Source organism: Pseudophryne corroboree, chromosome 1 (assembly GCF_028390025.1).
Source record: "Pseudophryne corroboree isolate aPseCor3 chromosome 1, aPseCor3.hap2, whole genome shotgun sequence".
NCBI classification, from domain to species: Eukaryota; Metazoa; Chordata; class Amphibia; order Anura; family Myobatrachidae; genus Pseudophryne; species Pseudophryne corroboree.
Window position 1 is genome coordinate 138,284,177 of NC_086444.1, and position 4,555 is coordinate 138,288,731.

General features: G+C 40.6%; 1 pseudogene; it reads right to left on the reverse strand.

Moving 5' to 3' along the window:
• Nucleotides 1–1,071: 1,071 nt before the first annotated feature.
• On the reverse strand, nucleotides 1,072–1,190 carry LOC134945591 (5S ribosomal RNA; annotated as a pseudogene).
• Nucleotides 1,191–4,555: the final 3,365 nt, after the last annotated feature.

Genomic DNA, 4,555 nt, shown 5'->3' on the forward strand with positions numbered 1-4,555 from the left:
GCAATGGGGCCTACCGGTGGTTTCCCCTGTACCCCTGTGCGCCAGTCCGAACCTGATAGTGATGCATGGTGCAGTTGCGTGTCCTAGGATGTCATGTCGCAGCTTCTCCGTAGGTAACGCCTGAGCCACATCTGAGAAAGCCAGAAGAGCCCAACACTGCCGGGTCCAAAATTAGAACTGGCTTTGCAACCACTAAACCCACCAGTATTGATCATTCCAGGGCCTCAATAGTGACAAAACACTGACGGGCCTGGCTGTGCTTCTATGGCGGCACACCTGGAGACTGCTCAGGGCACACTAGTGTACCACGGCACAGTGGTTGAAAAACACTGGTCTAGACAGAAAGTCAGTAAGTCGACGATGTATATTTGACATGCATTAGGTCAAAATGGTCAAAAGGTTGACAAGAAACACAACAAAGAAAAAGAACAAAGAACATGTACTGAGTTAATAAAAAGCAAAAAATAGTTTCACACATAAATATTACGTTATAGTGTGTAATTAATATAATAGCTTAAATAAGCCAAGGTGAAAATATTGTTAAAGAAATAATGCATGGCGTATGGTCTGTCTTAGTGTTTATCACTAATTAACAGGTTTTTTTTTTACTCTTGTGGGGGTACTCCTACTCTGTCTTTTAAGTTTCTTATAACCAATAATATGGTAAGTTCTATCTCCTATTGAGTAAGGATATTTGGGACTTATAACTCAGTACATAACATCATGCTAGTGTTGCCTTGTATGTCACTAACTGCATCAGCAAATGGCAGTGTAATAAATAAGCAGTTTCTATATGTGAACCTTTTAATACATGAACCAAACTATATCAGTCTTGTATCTCACATCATGGGTACATTAGGGAATCACAGAAGGAGGATTGAACATGGGGAATGTCGTCCTACAAATGAAAGATGATTACATGCAAATCTCATATACAATGTGATATATCAATGTTGCTTACTATGTGTTCCCTATGGGAGAGTCACAGTAAATAAGAAAACTGGTAAGTATAGGGGATACAAAGATTTCAGAATTTAAGATGTGGATCTCTGCCTTCTGCTTTTTAGCACTTGTTTACTGCACCTGGTATTCCTAGGTGGTCTCCCAGCCAAGTACTAACCAAGCCCACCATAGATTAGCTTGCAAGATCAGATGAGATTGGGCGTGGCCTGTGGAGTATGGCAGTAATTTGCTAAATGACAGAGTACTTTTTCCACAGAATAAGAGAATGTCCTTACACAATAGGAGATAACATTTACCATATATTGGTTATAAGAAACTTAAAAGACAGAGAAGGACTACCCCCACAAGAGTAATTAACCTGTCAGTTAGTGATATACTCTAAGACAAACCATACTCCGTGCATTATTTCTTTACCAATATTTTCACCTGGGTTTATTTAAACTATTATATTAAATACACACTATAACGTATTATTTATGCGTGAAACTCTTTTTTGCTTTTTAATAACTCAGTACATGTTCTTTGCCAAATAATTTTATTATATTTACCATTAAAAGTTAAATTTTCTTACACCTTTTCATAACATAAGAGTGTCCCAACAAAGAGTCTTTCTTTTTCTATGTTGTGTATATTGTCTACTTTTTACTAACTCTGGGAACACCACCGACAACAACTAATATACTGTGCAATACAGCATAATTCTTTAAATTGTCGGTACTGGATATACACTCCAAGAGGAGTCATATCCATAACACAAACCCTGTGCGGAACCAAAACCCCTTTTGGCTTAAATGGTCAAAAGATATGAGAAACCCTGCGCTTCACAAAAGGTGCTGCAAATAATCCTGACACCCACCCACAGAGATGTCAAAATGGCAATGATATAACAAAAATAAAGAATGGATTATGCGCTCCTAAATTGGGATTATGATGAGTCTTTGTATATGGTCTCTTATAAAGTCTTGTGGTGGTGACAGTGTGAACTCTTCTTTATATTCTCAGAATAACCTCAGAAAAGAAGACAAAAAAAGGGAAAAACACTTCTCATAGTGTGCATCAGACAATCTTGGTATGGTATGCATGAAAAGGTACAATAGAAGAAAGACCATAACGAGATTCACTTCGTACCCTCTTTAGGCCTTCACTAGGCCAAATTTCACGTGTAGGACACACAATTCATCACGTGACTCCGTTTGAATTCACACCTGGTGACCTTCACACACTTTGATGGATCTTGATGTAACCAATGTAAATCTCCCTCAAAGAGATATAAACATGCTCCACATAGTGTAATAAGTAGATAAAAAAAGTTTTTAATATTGAAAATCACATTAAAAATAAAGCATAGTACTGTATGAAGGGGGTAATTCCAAATTTGTTAGCAGTTGGGAGAGTCAGATTTGGGTGGGTTATTTTGTTTCTGTGCAGGGTAAATACTGTCTGCTTTATTTTTACACTGCAATTTAGATTTCAGTTTGAACACACCCCACCCAAATCTAACTCTCTCTGCAAATGTTATATCTGCCACACCTGCATTGCAAATGGTTTTGCCCAACTGCTAACAAATTTGATGCTGCGATCAACTCGGAATTACCCCCGAAGCCTTGTTGGTCCCAAGGCATAAGCAAACACATGGACAGAACAGATGGTAAAACCCGGGTAGGACTGCCCTCCTGATTGCTCTGCAAGGATCCCTCAATGACTTGTTCAAGGTACACTAAAACACCAACACGTTTCAACTGCAGAGAGTCTTCCTCAGGGTGTATTATGGTGGTGAGCCATTGTAGCTGTTTTATACCCTCTGTAATTGACACTCCCACTTCCTGTTATCTGGGGGAGGGATTGTGGCAGCATGTAAAAATACAATAATTTGTGTCGACCTTTTCTGTGTCGACCATTTCAATGTCGACCTTTTGACCCAGTAGACCTATTGTACCTGTTGACCTTTTTTTTTACTGTCTGCGTTTTCATTGTCGACCTTTTGATCCTTTCGACCTAATGCCTGTTGACCATATGGGGTCAACCTAATGGCTGTCTTTCTAAAGGAGATCCTGTAGATCTCCTTTACCACACCCGTTGTACACATGTTGGATGGGAAAGTGTGAAAGGAAGCATCTCCGGAGGCATTTATTGCTATACATAGGGGAACGTGGCAGGTTAACAAGGGGGTTTAAAGCGGTTTATAGTTGGTGGAGCCGGGGTCTCACCTTAATTTTTAATGGGATCAATTTTGAACCTGTATTTTGTATATTGTAATTCGCTTGTGAACCGCAATACTATGGGCTGGATCTAATGAAGTCTGAGTTGGCCCGGCTGAATCTAAAGTGGCAATCATTTACAAGGCATGGTTTTGCCTTGTACCTGATTGGTGCTTTACAAAAACCTCCGGCCAACTCATACTTCGTACTTCATTACATCCGGCCCAATGTGTCAAATGGAAGGTAAGTGGATTTACAATATTAAATTGTTAACTACACAGGAAGTGATTGCTGAAATAGTATTTTTTGCATGTAAGCATTTCCTGGTGTTATAAGGAGTAACCAATCACTTCTTATCCCTTTAATACATTACCTCCTTTGTTGTCTAAATCTGCCTGTTTCTCTCATTATGGTAAATATGTCTTTTCAAATGTCTTAATAGTTTTACATAGCGAGATTATAATCATACATTATGGCCCTCATTCCGAGTTGTTCGCTCGCTAGCTGCTTTTAGCAGCCGTGCAAACGCTAGGCCGCCGCCCTCTGGGAGTGTATCTTAGCTTAGCAGAAGTGCGAACGAAAGGATCGCAGAACGGCACCAAAAATTTTTCTAGCAGTTTCTGAGCAGCTCCAAACCTACTCCTACCTTGCGATCACTTCAGACTATTTAGTTCCTATTTTGACGCCACAAACACGCCCTGCGTTCGGACAGCCACTCCCCCGTTTCCTCAGGCACGCCAGCATTTGTATCTGACGCGCATGCGTTTTTCAGCACACTCCCTGAAAATGGTCAGTTACCTCCCAGAAACACCCCATTCCTGTCAATCACTCAGCGATCAGCAATGCGACTGAAAAGTGTCGCTAGACCTTCAGTGAAACTGCATCGGCTTTTGTGAAAGTACGTCGCGCATGCGCACTGCGTACCATACGCATGCGCAGAAATGCTGATTTTAAGCCTGATCGCTGCGCTGTGAACAACGGCAGCTAGCGATCAACTCGGAATGACCCCCTATGTCATATAGCCATCTTGACACTTCATATTATTTGTATTAAATTAGTAGAAACCGTTTATACCGTGGGGAGTCTGACCATCATTTTGCTACTTGTAACAAGTTTCCGGGAAACAGGAATACTTAACTGGTACTGGAGAGGCCAGGTTGGGTGTTATTTATCACTCTCCAAGATTTCAGAATAGCCCTTTTACGATTCAAGTTTACCTACAGCTTCCTCATAAAAAAATCCAGTTTGTGCTTTGGTAGATTCTGAACAGAAGGAAATTTCATCACAGCCGCAGTTGTTTCTGAGCTCATGCTTCCAGTGCTTCCCTTGCCTAGCCTGCTCACACTCACTGCCTTTGGTGGCAGCAAAATTTTGAAATTCCACAGTTTAGTACA